The following is a 14747-nucleotide window of genomic DNA, read 5'->3' as shown; positions in this document are numbered from 1 at the left end:
TGCGCGGCGTAGACAGTAGGTACAAGGAATTGAAGTGCCTCGATCGGGACAAGCTGGAAGCCTATTTGTTCGAGAGATACGAGTACGACGAAAAGGTCGTCACGACCCGTACGCAGGTGTACTTCACCAGACCATTTGCCGTTCCTTCACTAGTGGTTTCTCGGAGATCCGGAGCACCAAACCATTACTATGCCGTTATCTGGCACGGCAACATCGTGGGGCCCTATGGTGAGACATGATAGCCACGGGGGCTGACAAGGTGGCCAAAGTTCCCGCAGCGTGTGAGCCGTGCATTTCTGACCATCAAAACGTCCTCACTAATGCCGATGAGTGGGACCCACCAGAGAGACCAGCGGAGAGCACAACCGATTCCATTGAAGCACAACTGGATGTACCCAGCAGCATGCCCAGCAGTGACTGCGTCGTCGTCCAGGACGGCCACGGAACTGACCTCTCCAAGGACCCAATGATAACAATGTACGGTGATGTGGACCCGTCCAGCGTGATGCTCCTTGACGCTTTGGACATCGGTGGTGCTCGTGGGGTTGGCTTGCTGGGAGAGCATGTGGTTAAGTGTCGCGAGCGGGTGCCATTCCCAAATGTACGACGGTAGCCATGTTGCTCCCGGCCCTGCCATCTCCGTTGGAATCTCTGCTGGCGTCAGCGCTTCCTGGTATCCGCGACTCTGTACGGCGCACCGGCCTTCTGAGTTGGATCGCACGAACCGTGAGGTGACACTGCTTGCGCCACGCTAGTGAACGTCAATAGGCAGCTTTAATGGCTTCATGGTCACCTGAAAGGATCGCGCAAGCGCCCCAGTCTGCTGCCGCGATCGTTTTTCTGGAGTCACAGGGGTGCAGCTCATCACCTTTGTGGCTCACAAGGAATAAGGACTGGTGTCCAGCTACCAGCCATGCCGGCGAAGCACGAACCTGCGAGGGGCGCATAATTGCGCCCGTTAAGCGTAGACCGGGCCGCAAGAACGCCGAATTGCCCTGTGATCCTGGTGGCTATGGAGGAATAACAGGCGAACAGGCAGGACACAAAGTTCCCGGACATCGCTCTTGTGATCTGCGTTTGATGAGCGGGCTAACGGTGGGCTACTGCGTAGTCACCTTGGATTTTCGAATGCCATAGGAGTTCCTCAACGATCCTGCGGCTACGGTGGACCGGGAGGCGACAAGTTCTGCGACCGAAACACCCTGCATCATCTTGCTGCCCGCCATGACCAGAAGTACCTGGGTGGTCCGTTTCCATCAGCCACACCAAGATCACCCAATAAAGTAGATGAAAGGATGTGAGCACACGGGATCGAAGGAAGATTGCCGCAGCAAGCTTAACAAGATGATAGAGACCAGTGCCTTCTGCTCTGGATGAATAGGCAGGAGGATATGATCCACGGCTGGCGGGACTACCACGGTCTACGGTTGTGTCCTACTTCCTGTACCGGTGCATCCTCATTTGTGCCGATGGACTCACGGTGCATGGCAGTATGTTCATTATATATATCCACACGTACTCTTTTCCTTCCCTGTGACTTGTGCCTTGACTCCCCTGCTGAACTTCGTAGTTCGCCTCCGAACTCCTGTTGTCAGCATCGCACAAGGGTACATTTGTGCATAGGCCTCAACCTCCCAAAAATTTTCATAATTCTGCACATGCGCACCTTGGCTGTGGCGGGAGTGTGTTGTGGATACTGAATAAAAAAGGCGGGGCTGCACGGGCACGCTGGTACGCGCATAGCTCGCTCCTCGTGCTCGGGGCAGTTGGGTCCTGATCAGCACAGCGAACGGGCGACCGGCTGTCTGGCTCCCTTCTTGCGTCACTATCGGCGACAGACTTTCGCGGAGCAGCCAATAGCGGGCAGACACACAGCAAGTGATTTACGTCTCACGCACAGCGCAAGTTCGGCAAAGGGGGAATCTTCCCATCCTATCTTGATCTTGAAACTCCGAGTGAACGCTACATTCAGGCGCAGTCGGTGAAACACTCCTTCACACCGCTTGTTGAGGCTTCGTGGAAAGTGGACGTTACACTGCAAGTGAACAGCCTGCAGTTGTGGGTACCTGCAGTGAGCGTTCTGCCACTGCGACATTTGTGCAATCCATACATGTGTGCGGACGATAACGGCGTTGTTCTCTCGGAAGAACGGAAGCTAGGTTGTGTTGTTCAGCAAGTGGCGTGCGCTAGCGGCTGAGTCGGATATAGTATAGCGTTGTATGCCCGAGTGACAATGCAGCCCCTGAAAGATGATGTCGTAATCTTCGCGCACTGCCTTTTTGTGAATTTCGGCGATTTCACATAAAAGCTGACTAGGTTGTTGTGAAGCTTTCAGAGGGCTTGTACGGCGCTGCGCGAGTGGACGAATAATAGCAATTGCTGGGCATGAGGTCGGCTGATGTAATAAAGTGCAGAGATTTTATTTATCAGGAATTACGTTAATCACCACAGCTCGGAACAGTATCATTTGCGATAGGGAACCAAAGAGGAAGAACTAATAATACAAAACCCTTGCTTCCATCTGTGGAGGACTAGCCGTGTGCGTATTTTATTGCGCGATGATTTTTGTGAAAGCATTTCGGTGTTCACAGAAATAAAAGCACGTCGTCCCTATTTCATATTTGCCGCGCTTTCGAAGCGCTTTTTCAAAGAAAATGCTACGAGTTGTGCCGCGCCTCCGCCAGATGGCGCCATGGGTCCGGCGACCGAGAGAAGACCCAGTGAAACATCCCCCTCGCGAGGGGCACGATCAAATGCAGAGCATTTCCGGGGGCGCACGACGTTAAGTGGTTTGCGTTACGTTAATGTTGTTGCACTTGTGGCAACTGCTGACGAGAGAGCGCTCGTCAGCAGTAATTTGAATGAGTCAACGATACAAGGCGCGTTCGTAGTGTCCCATTCTGTGTCGGCTTTGTGGCGCAGTGGGTAGAGCACCATGTACATTGCGTTCCGCCCGCAGGGTCGAGGGATCGAAACCGGGTGCCGGATAGTATTTTTTTCATATAGTAGGAAGGGGTGCAGTGCGGACTACGGACGTCAACGTGGGTGACATCGTGAGTTACTGAAATGCTCTGAATTTAAAAATCGTGCGTAAATTCCGGGTCAATGGAATATAATGAATACAGTGGTCTGCACCGAATTGTGAACCAGTTTACCGGCGCGTCATCATCCTACGCATCTCTTGACAAGATCTCTTGAGTAAAAAAAATGCGTTCAGCATGCACAGTAGCGCAAAGCTATAGGAAACAGCAGAGCTGGTCACCTCTCTCTCATCGACGGAGACCCAGCTGAGGCACTCCTTATTTATTTCCAACGTTGCTGCTGAGAGTTTTCTACAATTGGTCGGCATTGATCGTTTTGCCTGCGGGCTCTCCCGCATCTCACTAAGTGAGTAACGTGAGCAAGCGCTGGAACGCGGGGCTAAGTCCAAAGTCAACGCCCGCGCTATGAACGCGGAAGAACTGATGAGAGCATACAATTTGATAGTACCTCAATGGCAGAGACACCACTTTTACAACACGAGAAACTCAGGGTAAATTCTCACCAAGAATAGCGTTTTTTTCCAATTTGCTAGACTTGTTTTTCACCACTGCTGCTAACCGCGTATCTCTTGTACCTTTGGTACATCCAGTGGTTAGGCAAGCCTGTTTGGCGGCATACAAGTGCAGGGTTCAATCATAGGGGCCTCCCTAAGGAAAATAATTTCGTGAGGCATGCACGTTTAGCACCTGCGCGTCGGCCCTTCACCTCCTCGCCACGTTTTCTCACACCTCAAAGTATTTTGGTGCGACGGATTGAGATTGCTTAGGCTGAACTGCCCCGCTGTTAAAATTGTGACATGTAAACCCTTATCACCCCGCATAAAACAATAACGGCAAAGGATCGAGCGTAAAGACGGATCTCCGCCACCCTTTCCGCAAAACATGGGGAAATGAGAAGTGAAAAATACAACTGTCCTGAGAGTGTCTATTTTCAAATAGACTTTTTGAAAATTCATTTTCAAATAGACCTTTTTCACTCATCTGTGCTTCTTATAAAACCCTTTCAGTTCGTACTACGCGCAGTGCTGTTATTTCACGCGAAAAATGCGCTGTTACCTCAGCAGCTTGGTTTTATGGCGAGGCAATTAGGGCACCGAGTATTGCTTGCTTTATGATGCAGGCTTCGAAGCAGTTAGAAGCAGCAGAGATTGACGTACGGTACTAGGATCTTAGTAGGCCTTTTATCACCATGCTCTCCAACTGTTCGTCAAAAATGTTAGGCTCAGTGTCGTTGATAGCCTTGTAGCCCTAATGGGAGCTATCCGCGTAAAAGAAGCTGGTACGTAAACGTGAATGCCCAAAGTTCTGTCCAATATAATTTAACCATTCGTGTGCCGCAGGATAACATGTAGGATTCCCTTCTACTTTTCATTTACTGCCATGGCGCATCTGTTTGCAATAAGAAGTTCCTGTCTCATTTTTATTTAGGCATACGGTTGGCCAGGAAGCCGTTACAGGGGTGGGGTTACAGCAAACAGACGGATATTACGAATGAACATTATTAAGTATTGTCACTTTGGAAAGCTTGTGGATTTAACACCGCGGAACTACAGCAGCAGAATACAATTAACAGTGTATTGCCGCGAACGGACGTTCATAGACTTGCTTTATGCTTTTAAAATTTCATTACTGAATAACCATTCTTTTTATTCTGTCTTTAACAATACATCCACATCTCTGCTGTTTTAAATCGCCCATCCGTTCCTCTGCCCCCTTCGCTTAGAGTGAGAGAGCGAGCCTCCCATCTCTGCGCTTCTTTTTTAGATGTGTAGATAATTTTTTCAGATATGTTACCACCTTAGCAAGTTCGCACTGTGTCCCGTGACCTTTCTTTTATAAAACTTCACAAAATTTTGGTACCACGAGGTGCAATACTGCTAAACGTTCTGTGTCTGCAGTTTAAATACCCATGTGCAGAATTTTACAGCGACGCTTCTAAAACATCTACTATGGTGTCCTGCCCTGCTCATGATCTGAATTTCCTGGCAGCCAAAACTATAAGCGTACACGCAAACCTGTTTTCAGCAGAAGCATAAGGAGTTTTACTCATCGTACAACACATTCTTGAAAATCGAATTCGCAAATCCATCATCTATACAGATTTATTTAGTGTTATTCGTGCACTCACATTGCACAAGCCCCCCCTCCAAAAAAATACAAATTTAATCTCGTGATCAACACCAATATGCCTATCTATGCGCCCAATCATGAGCTGCTCTCCTGCTGCGTCCCAGGACACACTGGAATCACTGGCAACGAGTTTGCAGACCAGACAGCCGCTGCTGCTGCACTGAAAAACACTGTCGACATAACTAGGGTATTATAAAGATCTCAAGCCACACATAAGACAACACCTCCGTATAAAACGGCAATTACACTGGAGTGAACAGCTAACAAGTTACACATTATAAAACCACGCTTGGGACTATACACCTCGGACACATGCAACAGACACACGGAAGGTGCCTTGGTTAGGCTACGGATAGGACACACCGATGCAGCGCACTCGTATCTGCTCACAGGATCTTCATGACCTTAGTGCAGAAGGTGCGGAGAGGCCTTAACCGTAGTTCACATACCAATTCAATGCTCAGCACTTCACACAACACGGACAAACACTTCCCACAACTATACAGACTATACGTCCCACTACACCCGGGGTTTTCCTGTCTGACGATCCCATGTTTTCTGTCAAGTGCGTTTTTAAATATTTAGAAGTTCAATTTCTAGATCTGATTACGTAACATGCATGACCATTCCCTAGCCCTACACACCAGCTATGCTCATTGTCATTTTCTGGTTTTATTTTTGTTTTTTCTGACTTATCTTAGTGTTTATGGTTTCACGTCTCCTACCTAACCATTGTTTTGGCACACTTTGCTCCAGTTGACCTCTCGCCAATTACATCCAACCATCATTACTATAGCCGCGAACCTTGCATTGGGTTTATTTGTTTCTGTTTTGTATATACCACCTGCCTGCGCCGGTCTGTATTATTTGTGTGCCAAGTAAAGCGATGGTTTATTATTTGTTTTAATTGTGCAGGCGTTATCTGCTTTTAAAGGGATAGCTTTTCGAACCAACTTCAACATCCTAGAATAATATTCTGTTATCAACTATGGTGTGGATGTAATTCGACCTTTCGAGAAACACTCGCGCCCAAAAATAAATTCCCGCGGAGCCGACGCTGCGGTATTCGATTCATCGGCACTGGCCTGCTCACGTCACTTTGCTGACTGATGCTTCGCCACCTCTGTATTCCTTGTGTTGTTAAAGGAGCACAAGTTCGTTTCAATAAACGTTTTTCTTCAAGGCAACTGCGTCGTCTTTGGTTACGTGCTTCTGGTGGAGGTGCAGGGTAAATGACCCTAAACTGTCTTCAAGTCGTCAAGCAAGCCCCACTCGTACCAGCCGCCGACAGCAAGTCCTCCCACCCGAGCTCGGTCTACAACCAAAGAAAGTGACGTAGAAAGACGTAGCGACCCGCAGTACGGTCAACCAAGGGAATCCTCCTATCGTTCTGCTGCAACTTCGGGGGGAGCACCCATTAGTCTGAGGTTCCCCTGACAAAGACGCGGGAGAGTGGCTGGCGAAGCTGAAGCGCGCTTGAATTTTCAACCGTTGGGATGAAGAAAAAACCCTAAAAGATGTGTTTTTCTACTCGAAAGGCCACGCTAGAGTGTGGTTCGAAAATCACAAGACCTCACTAACATCATGGAGCAAGTTCAAAACAAGTTTTGAAAACGTTTACACTTGTAGTTCGTAAAGAACGCTCTGAGCGATTGTAACTGACACGAATTCAACACCCCAACTAAGGTGTTGCAGTGTTTGTTGAAGAGACGACGATGCTGTTCCGAAGAGCTGACCCCGAAAGGGCAGAAGAAAAGAAGCTGAGCTTTCTGATGCGGTGCATAAAACAACAACTCCTCGCTGGACTCATTCGCAACCCCAAAAACCATCGCTGAATTCGTGACCAAAGCTTCCATGATTGAGAGGGCCCTCGACCTGCGATCGAGGCACTGCAAACGACCGCCCAACGGATGTTTTGTGAACCCCGTCAACGCCCCTGGATTAGCTACGGAAGACGCACGGGAAACAATCCGCGCCGTCCTTCGCGAAGAACTGGGGAAAGTTTTTTCAACAACACCGCATGGACAAGTAGCTTCCCTGACTGATTTGACCCGGCAAGAGGTTCAACACGCTTTGGGAACTTATGTGCCATCCGAAGAACCCCGGGAGAAATAGTACGACCTACTCAGCGGCTGTTCTTTGACCCCACCCTGTTCGAACGCGTTGTGAATAAGCTCCGCCGTGCCACCGTCCACAGTCGCAGCCGTCTCCACTGTCGCGGCCATCCACCGTACCGCAGTCAACAGCCAAAAAGCAGACGCCGAAGAAGACCGACGTTTGTCAAACCACTGATAACATCCGCTGTGCTACCACTGCGGAGAGACTGTTCACATATACCTTCGTTGCACATACCAGATACTTGGACTGCGTGGTTTCCTCCTTAGACGCACCTCGCCCTCTTCCTGGCGAGCGACCACATTAGATTGACGGCTCAATCAAAAACCAGCCGCGGCCCAGCCCGTTTCAAGCATTCGCAATCGGACTACCCATACCAATCACCGAGCCAGAACAGGAAGCCAGACTTCGCACGTAAAAGGTCCCTCAGCATATGCAGGTAAAAGAAAAGCAGCAACTTCTGGAGGTAAAGATGCACAACGGCGGAAAAACGAACACCCTCCAACGACGCAAAGACGTACGAAACAATATGATTCACAATAGCCTCTCAGCCCGATGACGAGCAGATCTCACCTTGACGTGGCTCCCGAACGCGACGACAGCCACACTGTGCGACGCGTACCTCACTTGGCCGAGCCTGCTGGTTAGAAGACGACTACCATGACGACTCATAGTGCCAGATTATCAACATGAACAAGCCAAGATAGAACACCTCGACGCACCCGGAACTCGAGGAAGGCGGCGTCCAAAGTCCAGTGGTCCATCGAAAGCTTCAATGTAGTCGCCCTCATTTACAAGGGAACCGACTACTCAGTAATGAGCGGATCATTCGCGTCTTAGCTGAAGAAATTCACGATGATATATGGGAGTTCCTTATATAAGAACACCTGAAGGCCATCTGATTACGCTAAGTGCAACATGCACATCGCGCCTCACCATAAACGGCACCACGTAACCTGCTGGGTTTCTCATTTTGACGTACTGCTCCCGTGCGTAACTCTCTGAATGGATTTTTGACGAAAAACGGTGCAATATTGATCTGCAGAGAAAGTCGATAACGTTTTCCTCTGATCACTTCATGATGTCGGAACTGAAACACCATGCTGCTGTACAAATCGCCAATGATCACGTCACTCTGCCACCCCGCGACATGATGATCGCAGTCTACTGTGAAGAGGCTCCTCCTGACGTCGAAGCTATTGTAGAGAGTGACGAAAGTGTGCCTCTCGACTGTGGTGTCTCCGTCGAAAGAGGCATTGCGCGCTTTAAACAGTGCGGATCCCGCGTTTTAGTCACTAATTTTACCAAGGATTACCAGCATTTAAAAAAAAAGCGCTGCAATTGCTCTCCTTGAAGAAACGCAGTAAGCAAGTGACTTGATCGCGGTCAGCGATTTTGAACCGGCACTCGAGAACACCTTCAAGCTTCCGTATTCCTTCGACGTGAATGCGGCGCTACTGCGAGAAGAACGGAAAAAATTATTAGATTTAGTTCGTCACCACAGCGAGTGTTTTTTTTTCGAACTCAAAATTACGTCAGACACCTCTGGCGAAGCACCGAATAATAACCGAAGATGGAGCCTCACCTACCCGATAGGCACCGTAGCGCGTCTCTTAACAGGAGCGGGAAGCCATCCGGCCATATGTCGACGACATGCTCAGCGACGAGCTTATACAGTTATCAAAAGCCCTTGGGCTTTTCTATGGCTGTATAAGTATCGAAAATACTACTGGCCCCGCCTTACATCCGACGTCACCCACTACGTCCGGAGCTGCCGTAAATGCCAGAGACGAAAAACATCGCCGAAGAGACCCGCCAGATTTCTGCAGCCGATCGGCGTCCCATCGAGGCTCGTCGAAAAGAATGGATTAGATCTCCTGGGCCCGTTCCCTACGTCATGATCCGAAAATAAGTGGATTGTCGTAGCGACAGACAACATGACGCGCTACGCAGAGGCCGCCACTGTTCCGAAGGGAACTGCACAAAAAGTCGCGAAGTTTTTCATAAACCATGTCGTACTGCAACATGGAGCCCATGAAGTCCTAATCAGGGACCGCGGAACGGCCTTCACCGCGGAGCCTAAGCAAGAAATATTAAGCTACAGCAACACAGCTGGCCTAAGAACTGCAGAATACTACCCCCAAATGAACGGACAGACAGAACCTCTCAACAAGACAATCGCGGATATGCTGTCAATGTAGGTCCACGTTGAACATAAGACTTTGCACGAATTGCTCCCGTATGTCACGTTTGCGTAAAACACAGGTGTCTAGAAAACTATGCAGATAATGCCATTCGAGCTTGTCTACGGAAGACGGCCGACTACAATGCTTGACACCATGGTTCAGCATGTAGAAGACGACGACCTAACCCCGATGTCGAATGATGCCTTCAGTGCGCGGAGGAGGCCCGCCAGCTTGCTCGAGTTCCTACAATAGGCCAGCAGCTGCTGGTTGCCGGGTGCTACAGCCTCCGATGCCGAGACGCCGAGTACCACCCAGGGGATTGTGTGTGGGATTGGATTCCGATCCGACGATGCGGACTCAGTAAGCAGCTACTGCGACTGTATTTCGTACCCTATCAAATTCTACGACGTATTGCCCAACTTACCTACGAAGGGATCTCCGACGGTGACTCCGGAACGCCACTACGACGCACGCAGCCCGAAGTCGTCCACGTGGTACCCTTAAACCGTACTAGGCACGATTACTAATTTTTTGCTTGTTTTTTCGGACTGTCTTTTGTTTTAGCATCACGTCGATGCACTCGTACACGGGGGAGGGGGCTATTGCAACGAATCTTGGATTGCTTTTTGTTTATGTTTTCTTTTTACCGACTGCGTACGCCGGTCTGGTGTTATCTGTGTGCCAAATGAAGCGCTTGTTCCATTCTTCATTTTTATGCCGCACGTGTTATCTGCTTTTATAGTAAGAGCGTTGCGAACTAACGTCAACAGCCTAGAAGTATCTTCTTTGATCTACAATGTTTTGGAAGTAATTCGACGGTTCGAGAAACAGTCGCGCCCAAAGATAAATTCCCGCAGAGCAGACGCCACGGTATTCGATTCGTCGAAACTCGCCTGCTCACGTGACTTTGCTGACTACTGCTTCGTCACCTCTGTAATAATTGAGTTTGTAGGGGAGCACAAGTTCGCTCCAAATAACTTGTTTTTTCTTCCAGACAACTGCGCCGTCGTTGGCTACGTGAACCTATTTTATAGGCAAATGAACACAACCAGTTCGATACATTTTTTTACGATGTGCATTTTGCTTAGGACATCACTCGCTTCAGTTTGCCCTCATACTGTGTTACTAAGTAAAGCTGGATAAGGGCTGTTGGTAGTGTGTTCCATTCCTTTATTGTTGGGGGAAAATTATTCGGCGGATGAATTATTTTGTAGTTGAGGGATCCGGAAATCATTTTCACGTGTACCTATTATGATTCTGCTTCGTTGTGGCGCTAAGTATTGTGAGGTGTCTTTTTAAGTTGCTTTTTTCAGATTAAGAAAAAAACCCTTAGCCTAGCTAGATGGAGTAGTTCGGCTAGAGAGGGTAACATAAGTAATTGCAACATTTCTGTAACAGAATTCGTTCAAGAGTAACGATACGAAATATATCGGGCTGCTCTTCTTGGATTCTTTCAATCATATTAACCCTGCTTCACAAGGATCCCATACGACACTAGCATCTTCCAATCCCGGTATGAGCAGGCAGAGATAGGCAGTTAATTTGGCGATAATTTGGCGATAAGAAAATAAGGCGATAATCTTCAAATTTTTGCCGATCTCCAGATTTAAAAACTGGGACAACCTTTTCCACTAGTCCGAAAAAAAATTGCATTTTTTGTGAATGGTGTGAATTATTTTTATGTAAAATATTTCTCAAGTTACCCTTGGGTTTTGTTTCTGTTTTCTTTATTTTCGCTGTGGGAATAAACTCGAGGTACAATACGACACGATATCTTTAAACCGCAGCCACAAGATATTGACGTCACCTTCTCCTTGGAAACTGTCCAACATAAGTAATCAGTAAACGATAATGCCTGTACCGTCAGTTCTGTCGTACTGGTGACGATATATTGTCTTTTCGTTAGCTCGGGCAGAAGCAAGACAACTTTTAAGCTCACCAAAAATGCGTTTAGGGTCAGATATCTCTTTCTGCATTGTTACTTCTCAATCATCAAAACTAGTAATAAGGAAACATAAATCACGCATAGACTCGATGATCCTGCTATGCATATATTTTCAGGAATGACTTCACTTAAACAATTATTGCAAGAAAAATCAACGAGAACTTCAAGGTAAGCCCGTTCTTTCGCATGAAGTGTTAAATTAGTCCGGTCAATACCCACAATGTAAAGTCTCCCGCATGAATCAGCTTGCATTTTGGGCACCAAAGTCCTTCCAATTGCGTGGTAAATTTTGTAAATACGATAAGTGCGCAGTTCTTAGCCTGTACAAAGCTACAACAACAAAGGACGTATTTTGAAACTTTGTTTTGCACCACAAGCTCTCGTTATGTGGAATCTTGGGATACAAAAACCACTTGAGGTTTTTTTTACGATGATGGCTACGCCTCTTTGTCTGGTTTCACTATCATTGCGAAATACTTTGCAACCTGGCGCTATAATTTCAAAGTTGTGAATTTCAGGACGAAACCAGGCTTCACTGACAGTGAGAATATCTGGATCATAGCCCGGTAGCAAGTATTCAAGATCACTACCTACTTCGCTAGGTTCCCAGCAATGAGGTTTTTTAGTCGAAGGTCGGAAGAGTTGAATGACAATACTTCCTTGTGAGTCTTCGAACGGCGTGGAAATGTTGTTGCAACAAATTCGTACTAGGCCGTTATTTGAGCAATCCCAAACAGACACGTCGCTGTTTATTATTAATTTGTCATGATGTAGGTGAAGGCGTTCACCAAAATCGCATTACTGTATTTCCGAATTCCAGAGTAGCTTGCGTTTCGCTGGCGTTTCCTTGGATAAGTCATCGCTGATGGAAGTGCCGCTTGCTTTGTTTTTTGAAATTTTGGTACAGCTTTGCTTTTCCACTGCAGTCAAAAAGTCGCAAGATAACTGGTCGGGGTTTCTTACTTTTTTTTCGCAAACTCTGTGAATTCGTTCCACCGTGGTCACAATTTCGTTTACAACTTTTCTGTTGAGGTCGTCAGGGGATTGTTTTTTGTTTCCTGCGATTGCGAAGACCATGAGATTGTTTCGCCGACTTCGGTCCTATAAAGTGATCATTCTGTCTTGTTCCCTCAGAGCAGTCTCGTTTAGTTTTTTAACGGTTCTTGTTAGCTAGTACAAGGCATCTGCTTGGTCCTTAACAATGTGAAGGGTCGTTTCAACTTGCCCCATCTGCTGTCCAAAGTCGTTTAGCTCTTGTCGAATTGCCTTTGTACCATCGGAAAACTCATTCAACGACTGGTCTAGGATTAAGCCCTACATCATCCGACAAGAAGCACAGAGACGCGAATTTAAAATACAGCACACACGGGCACGGCCGCACTAAAAAAAACGTTAGCATTTCTTTAACCATATTTAGAATAGTGACTGGCCGGCACGATGAAGAAAATTTCTTGATTAGACAGCATAACGGCTCCGGTGCTGCCATGCCCACTGAAGTCGATTGACGAAAGCACCGACTTTATAGGCAGCTCCAAGGCAGCAGCCATCTTTCTATTGCGTCCGAGTTCTAGGCTGTCGCTGGACAGCGTTCCAATGCCGATATCGGCCGCGTGAGCAGCCAAACGGAAGACGCAGAAATCCGGGGCCTGCGCTTGACACGTTCCGCAAAGCAGCATTACCTGCTCCAGGAAAAAAAAAATTACTTGATTCTACAGCATTACGGTTGCGTTGCTGCATCGTTTCGATATAAGCTTGTATTGAAAGTATACAAAATATAATACAAAGGTATACAATATACTTTCTTCTGTAGAGGAGTAATGGAGGCTAAAGGCAAGAGCACCCGTGTGTTCGCCATTTCGACTCACATTAAAGATTCTGAGGTGGTCAAAATTAACATCGAGCTCTCCACTACAGCGTGCTTCATCGCATGTGTAGTGTAAACGCCTTAACTGCCCAAACAAATAAATAAGTAAACGAATAAACAAATAAATAAATAAAAATAAAAAATAAACAAACAAAAAGACAAATAAATAAAATGAATAAATAAATAAATAAATTTATAAAAATAAAGAAATAAACCATAAACTCCAAAGGCTAACGATCTCATGGAAGTATCTGGCTATTCAAAAGTACGCTCACCTTTACTCCCCTTATCAGGAGATGGTTTGGTGTGTACTCCCCTTTCAAAGCAACCTATGCAGGTTTCCCAGAAATTTTAGTTTCCTGCTCCTCTTCAAAAGATTCATGCATCGATTTCTCTTCCGCTTCTGTAATAATCATTCCTTGTTTTTTTTCATTAATTTTATTTCATTTTATTACTTTAGAAGCACACATGAGCATTTCATAACGGGTGGGAACATAAAGTTAAAAATAAAACTTCTGAGAATAACAGCGCGAAAGAACGGGAACTCAGAGGAGTACACTAACAAAGCGCTGAAAACAACTAAAGTTTTATTATCGCCGTACACAATATAGGAAAAAGGAGGGTGACACGTGACGCTAGACATAACAACAAAAGGTATAAAAAAAATAAAAACTAAATGCCACGCAAAAGAATCACAGTAATCGGCACAGCTAAAGCAGACAAGCACAAACACTCCACCACATATCAGAGGCTCCTCCGCACGTGGATTAGATATTTCATGCCATTCCTTTTTAATTTTTTTACCAGTACTTTCTTTGCGCATAAGATTGTCATCACGGTATTTTTTGTCGCGGTGCTTCCTTGTTTGATTATTTCTTGATATTGTGTACATTTTGTAAGCATTGTCATTTACACGCTCTTTTTGAGTTTTGTATGCATGTACTGAATGTGATTTGTGTTTTATGTTTCACTTGTTGTATTTTACTTGCTCCTAAACCTACTCCCCTCTATAATGCTGTATGCCATGAGGGTACACTAAATAAATAAATAAACTGATTTCTTTCTTCCTAGGGGCAATGGAGGGTGTGCTGACACAATCTTGCTCCCGCTTATAAATTTCCCACGCCTATCGTATCTTTCGCCGCATTCTGTCGGGATAACGAGTCAGCACGTGGCACTGCTGAAATGCAGGCAGCCATGCAGGCAGGTGTGCGCACTTTGCCACATGCGCGGCAAGCGTGCTCCCACAGGAGTTACGTACATCGCACGCGTGCTCTCGTAGGCAATCGTTGGGGTAGCGCCTCATCTGCCCCACGCACGAGCGTCCACACGACAACTGTATTTCGTACACCACTTCTTCCTCACAGTGGACAGCCGGCTTTGTGGGCCTCTTTTTACACTTCTTTTTCGGTGGGCCTTTGCAGTTTACCTTGCGAAGCATGCTCCTCAATTTGTTTGGTGCCGAA

At 46.9% G+C, this 14747-nt stretch overlaps 1 pseudogene; it reads right to left on the bottom strand.

Moving 5' to 3' along the window:
• Nucleotides 1-1100: 1100 nt before the first annotated feature.
• The window catches only part of LOC144164876 (uncharacterized), a 128875-nt pseudogene continuing 115228 nt past the window's right edge, over nt 1101-14747 (bottom strand).

The sequence above is a fragment of the Haemaphysalis longicornis genome, unplaced genomic scaffold, assembly GCF_048455015.1.
Source record: "Haemaphysalis longicornis isolate Haplotype H1 unplaced genomic scaffold, Haemaphysalis longicornis Haplotype H1 scaffold_14, whole genome shotgun sequence".
Lineage (NCBI taxonomy): Eukaryota > Metazoa > Arthropoda > Arachnida > Ixodida > Ixodidae > Haemaphysalis > Haemaphysalis longicornis.
Note: the sequence above shows the minus strand (reverse complement) of the source record. Positions and strands in the feature narration are given on the sequence as shown.